Source organism: Trematomus bernacchii, unplaced genomic scaffold, assembly GCF_902827165.1.
Source record: "Trematomus bernacchii unplaced genomic scaffold, fTreBer1.1, whole genome shotgun sequence".
Classification (NCBI taxonomy): Eukaryota; Metazoa; Chordata; class Actinopteri; order Perciformes; family Nototheniidae; genus Trematomus; species Trematomus bernacchii.
The window spans coordinates 2,850,343-2,862,750 of record NW_022987705.1 but is presented as its reverse complement, the minus strand read 5'-3'; positions in this window follow the sequence as shown (position 1 = coordinate 2,862,750).

Below are 12,408 nucleotides of genomic sequence, written 5' to 3'. Positions count from 1 at the left end.
CACTGAAGGCACCAAAAATACTTGGTGGTGAGTAAAATCTTGGCAGTGGCATATCCTGTGTCAAAACAGAGCGGATAAGAAAAAAAGATAAGCATGTGAATTATATCACAGAGTGAAAATAAAATTGCAGTACAACAAAACAATAAGCCAAGACAGTGACACACCCCGCTGTTGCATTGCTGCCTAAAAACATCACCATAACGACACTATTTGCACACAAAAAAAGTCCTGCATGGCATTGCATAAGCACATTGCTCACATTTTGAGAATAGCAAGCCATGGCTTCCTTGATGTCAATGTGGCTTTCATTTAGGAACCCAAGTGGCTTACTAAGTAAAGAGTGAAACAGCCTTTAAATTAGTCTGTCAGCACTGGATTTAAGATTATAGCCTAACATCTAATGTTTATGAGATAATGTGCAAGGGATCTGAGATGCAACAATTGTGTTGCTGTCCACAAGTGAGGTGCTGAGAGATATCCAGCAACAGTAACCAAGCAGAGGTGGTCACCTATTACTGCTGAACAGGAAATCTGAGCTAGAAGTGCCCTTGCCTGCTCTGTGAATACAGGCGATTCAGTTTCCCTGCTGCGAGAAGTGAGTTACAAAATGTGCTGTTGGAGGAGAATTTACAAAGCAAATAGGTTTACAGGAGGAGGAGCAGTGGGTATGCTAGGCCTATATGTGCATGGCTCTGAATCCATGGGCACCTCCCCCCATATACTAATTTCCATGTCAAACAACAGAACCAGAAGACAATCCAAACACAAACACATCCTTGAATGTATTAAAAGTCAACAATACATGAATGCATGCAATCCAAGTACAATAAACTGTGATTGGGTAAACCGTCTCTATCAACTTTAAATATGCGTCAGTGTTAAAATGAGGGTGGAGGACTAACTGAAATGTATTTGTTTTCTAAAAAAAAAGAATTTTTGTATTTTGGAGCTTTAATGTGAACCACCAGTGGTGGACCCGGCTGAACTGATTATCTGCTGTATGGAGGCATGCAGCTCCCATGTAGGCGTGGATACTGGGCTGCAGGTTTTAAGAAACATTATCTTATCACCCAGGTAAGAACCTCAAAACTCCCCCCACCCCTCCTCATAATTTCAGGCATAGGTTGTAATGCCTCCTTTGTTGCAGATGATGTGGCATCTGCTTGACTCAACTACTGTTTCCCTCTCTGTCTCCCTGCTTCCTTTAAACTGCCCAATCCTTTGGCACAGAACATGAAATCCCTCTCAATAATAAATAGGCTACCTCAAGCATTTTCAGAGACAGGGGGCCTGCATGCTGCATGGCTCAAAGACCACCTTAACTTCACTTTTAAATATATTTATATTAAATGAATTCAGCCAAACCGACATGTGGCATCTGGCGTAAGCAAACAAAAGGTGTCTCGTTTCCATATTTCTGCCGGGGCTGCAGCCTTTATTCAGAGGAGAAGGCAGCCCTGTAGGTGCTGTATAGCCCGACCACAGGACATGTCTTCCGGCACGCAATTAAGCGACCTCATCCGCAACCGTGTTGGATTTGGAGGGCTGTACCTCTCCTCCACCCACCTCAACTGACTGTAAACACTGATAACAAAGACGGTTTGGGTTAAAAGCGTGTTATCTCTAGCTGCATTAAGTGAAATCTTCAAAAAAAGACTCCTCAACACAAGTGTCAATAATTGGCGAGCAGCTGCTCCAGCATCCCCCGAATTGGAATACAAACAATCCACTGACATTGAAAAACACACACAGATACGGCACGGGCTTATTTTTGCCGCTTCCTACCGCAGCACGCGTTAAAGCTAATTATCCAAAAGGTCGTTTGTGTGTAGGAGGTGAGCGGTGTCGTTTACCTGAGCATCATCCAGCGATCCGACACATGGACACGGCGCGATTATTCCAGCCAGGCAAACGCAAGCACAAGAGGAAGGGGTGGTGGGGGAAAAAATCTAAACTGAGCAGAGATGAATGCGGCAGATGAATATGCGACCTCTGTCTTCAGAAAGGATAGTCTTCTTATCTTTTTAGATGGTGTTGTGTCGAAGGACGCAGGCAGGGAAGCCCCGAGCTTCTCCGTGCAGACAAATATGCTTTCTCTCCTCCGCCGCACCGAGCAGCACAGCCGTCATTCCCTCGACGCTTGATGGTAATAGTTTGGTAGGTAGATTATATGGGTTGAGGGCGCGGTCAGCTGTCGTTGACCAATCCTGCTCCCCATCAAACTAACAGCAGCGTTGCCATGGAAGATTAAATGGAGTTTAACCACAGAAAGGTAACATTTGGTAATGAAGCACAGACTATCATATTGGAATGAGCATTATCAGAGTAGATCAATGGGGAGCAAGTAGTATGAGAGACACCCTACACTCTTGCTGCCTGAGTGTCCTCAAGCAAGGCAGGATACACCAGCTGTTGGATAACAACAAAAAAACTAAATTGTATTTGAATATTTAAAATGTTTCTTCAATGGAAGTGAACTGTAATTTCCCCAAGTTGTGCCTCCATGTTTAGGCTAGAGCCACTTAACATTATAACCCGTCATAGTCTGTCCAATTACACATCTATGTTGATTGTTGAAGTTAATATTCTTAATTCAACAGAATTCCATCAATTTAACCGGAAAATATCGTTTTTAACAACATTAATCAAAATGCTATCAATGAGCGCAATAACTCACCGATGTATATCTCCAGCTGCCATCATCAGTGGCAGGTGGGTGGTGTACGTGCATTTGTATTTGGTAGAGAAACACATTAGTGTGATTGAGGTTTGCTACTTGTAATGGCCCCTATTATAAATGCAGGACAAGCTACAGCCACACTGGGGTCTAACGCCATGATGGCAGGGAAAAGAGGACAAGTGGATGCTGGGATTAAGATTTGTAGCAATGAAATATTGATTGAATAATGTATTGGTTTGGTTGGTAGTGAAGTAGAAATGTAAAATCTGAAATATGCAAATGATCAAATAAAGACAGCCTAACATGTATTAGTCTTGTAAATAATGCCTAAACTAAGTAATTAAAGAAACAAGTAAAGGTTATTAACCTCTAAAAGCCTCTTAAGGTGAACTATATTGGCTTGAGCCTGCCTTGTGAGAGAGATCAAATCAAAGCAATCTTGAATTTGAGGATGAGGATGAGGTATGAAAAATTAATGTTCTGAAATGTTTTTGCCTGCTGAGCAATTCAGCCTGCATGATTAAATTAACTTTACTTTTACGGGTAGATTTCAAAAAGCCTCACTGCTATAAAGCAACACTATATCGGTGTTTATAATTTAACACTTGTGGGAATTAAGTAATGTGTTTTCCTTACACTATGATAGAAAAGGGTACATTGTGTGTCACATTGAAATATTCCATAATATCCTGAAAAAGGTAGCAATGACACAAAAAATACAGCAATAAACAAATTCAGCAAAACAACCAAAAGCCATTTTCTGAACCAGAAGCATGTCGGCACCACATTTGCCTCCTGGTCACATACTGAAGGAGAGACAGAGGCACTGAAAACCAAACAACGTCCAACGCCTCATCATGCTGAATGTTTTAAACCCTCCACTGAAGAGTAAAGTTCAAACACATTTTAGAGGTTAAATGTCTATGGAGGGGTTGCTGATTCTACTTAGCACAGAGGTGGAGTGGTTCTGAATTAGCTGTCTTCATTACATTCAACCCCTCTTTGACTATTGCTGCTGCATTACGATTTGGCAGAGAAGACTACACGGTTTGACTAACAGGATATTTGACGCAGATGCTCTACGGGATATACTTGTTCTTCTCTCAAATCTTGTCCTAATAGTTATAAGAACAAAAAGAGGAATAAATGCTACTTGTAATGGCCCCTAATTATAAATGCAGGACAAGCTACAGCCACACTGGGGTCTAACGCCATGATGGCAGCGAAAAGAGGACAAGAGGATGCTGGGACTAAGATTTGTAGCGATTAAATATTAACTGAATTAATGTAGGTTCTTGTTTAATAAATAATAAAAAGGAGTTTATTTAGTGAAGTACAAATGCAAAATCGCAACTTTGAAAATGGGCAGATGAGCATAACAATTGTGCATTTTGTGATATAGATTGGGGTGCTGCAAATGTGGCAAAGCCGAAAAGGCTCTATTTATTCCCAATAATTGTAAAAAAAAAACATGATTGCATGTCTCTTAATGATTTCTAAATTGTCTTCAATCTGATGACCTCACATGTCAGAGGACCAGAGACCTAAATGTGTCCCTGTGCTATTTTTTTCAAGGGTGCTTTTTAAGCTTTTAACCCAAAAAATAACATGGAAATCTAAATAAAAAGTAGTACATTTCAAAGTTTACCTTCTTGCCTTCCTGTTAGAATAAAAACCAAATCATCTGAAGAGGAAAATGTTCAGCTCTCCATTAGCACTTTGCTTTTCACCAGCAGAACATTTGACAGAGATATTGCTGGATACATTTTACCGTCGCTGTCAACACTTGATATCATCAGCATGTTGTGAGGAAAATGTGCTTTAAAAACATTTAAGCAATATCCTGTGTTATTGTGTGTATATTTCATATTCTGACTCAACATCTCTGCTGTATTCTGGAGATTTTAAGAAGATTTTAGGAGACAAGCAAGCTGTTATTTAAAACAACGCACAGTATGGATACAGCAACATGTAATTGAAAGGACTTCTCTTAATTCTAAGTGAGGCTGTCTTTGTAATTGCTCACCATCTGTTTTATTTTAAGCCACAGTGGTGGTGCGGCTCCATTGATGGCTATTTCAGTATAAGATTATAAAAAATGGTTGGTTCACTTCCATCAACAATTAAATGCATCAAAAAAAACATTGTGCAAGCAGACAATTATAGTCCATACAGTCAAGGTACAAGAAAACAAAGTTAGTGGAACCAGAAAGCAGAAAGAAGAATAATAACCTTATCCGATTACATAATGTTTGGTTAAAGACCTCAAATGTTATAGCAAATTAACTACAGGCTGTATTATAAAAAAAGTTTCACAATGTCATGTACAGTACAGGGGGTGCAATAATAATACAACACCAGAAAATGAGAGAAGAATACATGCCATACAAGTACATATACAGATCCCAATGCAATTTACTATGACTATTTATTTTTTGAGTGAAATAACTCAAAACCTCCTACAGGGATTGCTATGTAATTTCACACATTCATGTTCTCTAGATGAGTTATTGTGGTTTTTGGTTGTCCCCTTACTGCTCTGCTTTCCTCATGTTGCTCACCATCAGTTAAATCTTTGGTTTTTGGCCAAACGGCTGCTTTAGCATCAGCTGTAATTCGTGTCGAAGTAGCAAAGGTTAGCAGGCTAAAATGCTTAACTCAGGTGGTGAACATTGTTACTATTATTTCCGCTAGACAGACTATGAACATGCTGTAATGTTTGTGATGTTGTTTTTTTTAAGCTGTACTCATCATTATCTATTGCATGTCTGTATGTCAAGAAAGAGGGATCCTTACTCGTTTTCTTTCCATGAGCTTGTTGATTTGTGATATTGGGCTGAATAGAACTGACTTGAATTGACCAACATGTTAGCATGCTGACGTTAGCATTCAGTTCAAAACACTGCTTAATTTCAACCTGGCACTGCTGCTAGCTTGTAGAGTATTATTAATATGTTGTGTTAAAGTAGAATGATTGTGCACACATTTAATAATGATAAGAAAACACATGTAGAACCTAAAAAGTGGGTTTCACTCTAAAGCATTAAGACATTATGATGTTTGGCCACCCAGCTGTTATCAATTTGTCCCACCTATGTGACACAATAATACTCTTTCCAATACATACTTTTATTGTCAACAACAGTGATATTTCTGCACCAAACACAAAAACAGTTGTGTGTATGTTTTACAGACCTGTCTAAGGCAATTATTGATTTGTATTCTGCTGTAAGGCAGAGTGAAGCTCTGCATCCGACATGAGGACATATTTGTGCTTATCTGTTGTGCAGAGACATCTACCATTTCAATAAATTATTAAGCAACAATTGTATTAAAAAGAAAGCCCTTGAGACTTAAGTAAATAATGCATGTTATTTAAATGTGCTTTCTTGGATATAGCAGCAAATTGCAGGATAGTCTTCTTGTTTTCACCAGCTGAGAAAATGAATGTGGCTTTTGCAGTTCTCGTGTTCTCTGTTGTGCAGTTTAAGCAATTTGCTTAGTATAATTAAGCAGTTAATATTCAAAACAGACCAGATAACAAACAGTCAGCAGAAGTGCGGTGAAAGTAAAGAAGGTCTTATTAAGTCTCAGAGTACCTAACTAACTAAAATCCAATAAGTGTTACATAAATTGCTTTGCAATAGCATGCAATATTGATTAATAGGTGAACATGGATGAAACATTAATGAGTTATTTAATGTTGGATATGTGCAGCAGATCAAGTTTTAAGTAACACTAATGTGCAGTGTTATTCATATGACTGTATTTGTAGCTATCTTTCACTGACTTAAAATCTCCTCTGACTCATTTCATTGCTTTGGTAATGCATGTACTGGTGTTTTGTAAAAGTAATATGAGATCATCATAGACAAATAAAATATATAATATTCAGGTGAAGATGGGAGCCATGCAGGGAGTGCTGTGATAGGGTTGTTAGTTTCCCTGCCTTAACAGGGGCAACAGGCGATTGAGGGAGCTGTCATTCAGCCAACGTCTGTGCACACCCACACAGTCCTGGGGTCTTATCAGGTAAAAGTGCATAAGTGTGGGTGTTAACTGAGTTCTTCTTAAAAAGGAGTGAGAGAATATTTTTTACTTCTTTCCTGAAAACTCGCAGCTGTTCCTTTTACGCTAAATTATGATTTACTTGTGCATTTATCATAATAATTAGTTTTATCTTTAGGAGTATAAATACACATTTGACATTGTTACAGTGATGGCAGGCTGTGGCTCAGTGGGTTAGGCGCAGTGGTTCCCAAACGGTGTGCCGCGGCACACTGGTGTGCCGTGAGGCAAGTCCGGGTGTGCCGTGGGATTTTGTGACAACCATACGTTATTATTGCAATATACAACTACACAAAAATAATTATTTTTTAATTTACTATATCAGTACTTTGTATGCACTCATTTCATAATACAGAGGCAAACTCTATACCTAAAAACAATTCTTTAAAAAAAAATCCTCACAGAACCCCATATTTCGCTGTTAACGCAGTTGCAGGTGGGAATTATAAGACCGTGACACATCGAAGGCTGAAGGACAACATTAAAACAGAGAAACACGCAAGAGGGAAAATGGAGCGCTTTCTTGTGCGGAGCAAACCACCAACCACCAGTGCAGAGACTGCCGACAACCCACCACCGAAAGAAAAGAGGAAAAAAACTGTCAGCAGACAGTATCATGAAAGTTACCTGTCTTATGGCACTGCAGGCGAGCGGCAGATTTTCCCTACAAATAGATGAATCTACTGACATAAGTGGGGCTGCCCAACTTCTGGCAAACGTCAGATATGTTGATGCTGACTCTATCAAAGAGACGTTTTTCTTCTGCAAAGAAATGGAAAGCCATACTACGGGAAAAGATGGTGAATTACATCAAATCAAGGCCCCTGAAATCTCGCCTCTTCTCCCAGCTGTGCGCCGAGATGGGAGCCGAGAACCAAAGCCTGATCCTCCACACAGAGGTACGTTGGCTGTCACGGGGGAAAGTCCTATCCCGTCTTTATGAGCTTCGGGAAGAGCTTTTGGAGTTTTCACGTGAACACGCTGTCCCACATGAAGACAAGCTCGCGGATGAGAGGTGGTGCGCCAGGCTGGCTTACCTCGCAGACATATTTGGGCATCTCAACGAGTTAAACGAGTTAAACGCCAAGCTTCAGGGCAGGAATGAAAACATTTTATCATCCATAGACAAGATTCGGTTCTCTACTCTGGTTTACATGAAGAACAACAGGAGGTCACAGCTCTCTGTTGAACAGGACTTGCGAGTGGCCCTCTCCTCAGTGCCACCAAGGATTAAAAAAATCTGCGAGCCCCGACAGGCACATGTATCTCACTCATTTGTAAGTCGGCAAAATATTTATAATAGCACATGTTTCAATGCTGATTGCTGAAATGTTACATTTATAATTTGTAGTTAGGCCCATGGACAGTGCAGCTTCCTTGCATTGACAGTTCTCTGTGCTGAATTTCTGCTGAGTCTTTGCCTCATTTTTAATGTTGTGACCCGTCTGGTTTAAATGAGTGTGTTGCTGCTTTGATGAAGCCTAATTTGATAAAGTTTCAAATTTAATTTCTGAAATATTTCGTTAATAAATATTTCATGAGTAATATAGTTGTCTTTGTCACATTTTATTTGGCATTAGTAAATAATTATGCACATTTACAGATATTTTACATGATATGAGTGATAACACGTGTTATAAGGGCTATTTTGCACAATAGGTGTGCCTTGAGATTTGTACTTGACCTTTGGTGTGCCTTGGGCACAAAAAGTTTGGGAACCACTGGGTTAGGTGCTGATCTTCAGATCAGGGGAGAGCAAGTTTGAGTCCCACTGCAGTCAGCATGTCGTTGTGTCCAAGACACTTCACCTCAAATTGCTCCTGTGGGGGTTGCCCACAGGACTGAATGTAAGTCACTGGATAAAACGTCTAACAAGTGACATGTAATGTAAATGTCCAGTTTTGATGCTTGGACTTTGGCACGTTGGGCGTCTTGTTTTTCTGAAAGCAGAAGACACAAGAGCAAAGTAAAACCAAATGCTGAAAAATGCATATATTGGCGACCAAAATGTTACAAATGACCTTCATGAACAGAAACCACACTCTGAAAGGGTGTAAGTCGTTAGCAGACAAACTGGATGACACTGTTGTAGCCCTACCCTAAAGCTTTACCTGTTTTGTAGGCGATTTTACTCTAAATGGGACCATCATTTATAAAATTAACATCATGAGGATTGAAGATGTCTTGAGACTAAGTATGGAGACGTTAAACTCAAAGACAAGATGTTTACTTCAGTAATCAATCAAGTTAGGAGTTGTCGTTTTCTCAGACATCTATACAATCAGTTTGTATTATCAATTTATAACTTTACCCTGACTTTTAATCCCTGCTCTGAGTTAAGAAAAGAACAAAAAAAAAAACGACAGACCCCACGTTTCAAATAATGGAATTTAGCAGCAGAAATTACATTGAATTCATCATCATCAGGGTTTCTCCAGAGCCAGAGAAGACATTAGACATCTGTTTTCCTCGACTAAGTATTGTAGGTTTTCCTTGATGAGCAAACTTAACTTTATATATGAAATTGATGTACGCACATTGCATTTCTTAGCAAATCTCCTTGTGTTAATTAGTGCAGATATTTAATAACTCACACCTTGTAGCTGCTAATGCTGTTTGTGCTTCTTCAGTCTACTTAATACACAACAAAGCTGGTGTGTTTTTTCATGTGGCATTAGCAGATTTACCACCAGGTGACAGTATTCCTCTTGTCTTGGCCCCATGTTGACAGGTTCAGAGAGTGACAAAATAAAACGTTTAACCCAGAGAATAAAACATTGCAACCAAACAACATCCCAGTGAACCGACTGTTCTGTGATTCATTGCCATCAAGAAATGCAATGCAAATCAGATGATTGGTATTCAGCAAACACAACACCCTTTTAACTCTACACAACAGAAATGTTCAGCACGGATGCAATTAAATGCCTTTTTACCACCATCAGAGATAAAATTGTATTACACAAAAACAAACAATAATACTGATCGTGTTTGTCATTATTAGAAATGGCAGGGAAAGCAGAGATAAACCATTTCACGGTGCATGAAATCTGAATTGAGCACTTCAGATTTTTTACTTAGCAACTTATACAAATACAATACATCAAAGGAAAGGGAAACACTGAGGCATATTAACAATTGCTTGCTGCAGCTTCATGTAAAGGAACAAATGTGTGCCAAGTGGTAGGTGTAATACCTCAAGAACATAATTTTTGGTGAGATGTAAACAAAGATGCTCATATTCTCCAGGCAAGAAAAAGGAACAGCTTTCCTAACAGACTGCTTGTTACAATGAGGATGTCTGGGAGTCAATGTGTGACTGAGGCAAGAGAAAATTACAGCCAGATCAAATTAAGATGCAATTATTGGGTTGCTTAGATGCTCTAACTAACATGTATATTTGGACAGCAGCCATGGGTTTGTTGAACGTAGACAAGATTTTAAAAAAATGTTTAAAAAGAGACATTAACGTTAATTGCACACACTCTCACTATCTGGCCTCATGCAGAGTGTGTTGGCACGTTTTACCTCAACCACGCACCACGCGCCGTGTACTATTTTTACTTGTTTATTAATGAATCACACTTCAATCTGACAAGTCTCATTTCAATTTTGTTCACGCTTTGCTTCCTTTGAAGCAAATCCCATGACTACTGATACCTCGTGTTGTGTAAATGAAGAATATATTTCATTCTTCACCTGGTGAAAAGCTGAATTTGCCTGCTAGCCACATACTGTACAAGAAAACAAAGAAAATAGAAAGGAGAAAGGAAAAGGGATCAATGAAAAAACCCAATGCTTATGTAAAGGATGGCGTCCAATGTGATGTCAAGGACATGGAGGTGCCAGACGTAGCTTGCACCTGTAAATGTAACACTGTGTGACAGCTTTCAGATACATTTACGACCGTGTGAAGGGAGGTATTCCTGTAATGTCAGCTTCATATTGTGAATAGTAAAGTTTTGCAGAAAATAAAATCTCCTGAGCTCTTGTTGTTTAGCGCTAAAAACAAAGATCTCATCAATAAGGTATTTTAAAATAGATAGTTCCTATACATATATACAACATAAAAAACCCAGATAACAATATAATACCTTTGTTTAAAATGGATGTTTTCATGGGAGTTTACATCTACATTTTGCTCACCAAACTCAACCCAGAAATGATGTTAGAAGCCAACTTACTCTTCCTTGTATAAACACATTTTAAATATTTTGAAACTTAGAGTTGTCAACACAAAGGGTATTTTTCCTTCATGATTTGACTCCCTGCTATGCCTACACACATACTGTATTTAAAAAGAAAAGAAGAAAGAAAGGAGAAAAAATAAACAGCAATGTTTAAAAGGGCCCTATTATTCTGATTGCAGGTTCATATTTGTATTTGTTTGCCTCTACTGTGACATAATTACATGCTTTAGTGTCCAAAAGCACTTTAGTTTCCTCATACTGCCTGTGCTGCAGCACCACTGTCTGAAACCAGAGCCCAGTCTGCTCTGTTGTGATTGGTCAACCACCTTAGCCATATCACGTACAATGTGTAGGAACGCTAGCCAATAGAAGTGTGAGTGGACATCTTGATTTCACTTTGTTCCGTAAGTAAACAAAGGGGTTAAATTGGGGCGTTTCAGGAAAAGGGTGTGTGGGAGAGAAACTCAAGCATTTGAGCTTTTGCAGACCATTTAATGCACAAAAACCTATATAACACACTACAGGAAAGGGAAAACCCCACAAAAGCATAATAGGGACAACAAATAAACAAGTTGCTACCCGAAGGGATTACTGCACAAAAATCCCAGTTTGCAACAGCCCACCTGGCTTCACCAGCGACTGTCACTCATTGGCGTCTAGTCTACACCCTTTTTCTAATGCAAGCATGACAACTCAGGCGCCTTAACAACTGTGGTTACTGTTAGACAATCAGAGCATTCATTAACGTCATCGTTAATTAACTTAATATTCTCTTAGGAGTTAAATTATAAATCACAAATTAATTAGACTTCCATGCATTTTCCTGATTATTTCATGGAGATAAATAACAGTTTTAGACAGTCCCATATTGTAGATAGAAAATAAAGAGATTATAGAAAATAAATAAACTGGTCACATTGGGATGGCACATGGAGACTAGACTGTCGCAATAACTCCATTGTTGTTGAAAATCTGCCTTCACATCAAGAATACTGCTGTTGTTGTTTTTTCACAGTTTCCATCAGGCAGTGCATTCATTCAGTGTGGTCTTGAAATGCTTGATGTACCATTTGACAGAACAGCCAGTAGACATGTAAGAACATAATTTGCTCATCATAATAGACAAATCGGGGGCATGCCAGCTTCAATCTCTGTCATCTGTTGTGTGATGGTCCCTCTGTTCTGGGGGTCATTTGGTATGCAGAAATATTAAAAGAAAGATAACAGGAAATGGTGTAGACAGCGTTAATATGCCACGGAAGTTCTTACAATTCTTCAAATAATGCATAAATTGCCCTGAAGCCCCGCCATCAGCGCTAATTTGATTTCTATTCAGCTGTTTTGTTTGTTTGACAAAATAATCCTTTTGTTTTTTCCTTTGCAAATGGATAGAAAGACGCGATGATGTTACTCCCAGTACTTTTCCTGTCAACATTTATCCAAAGTGCAGTGCAGTGCAGTACATCTTGC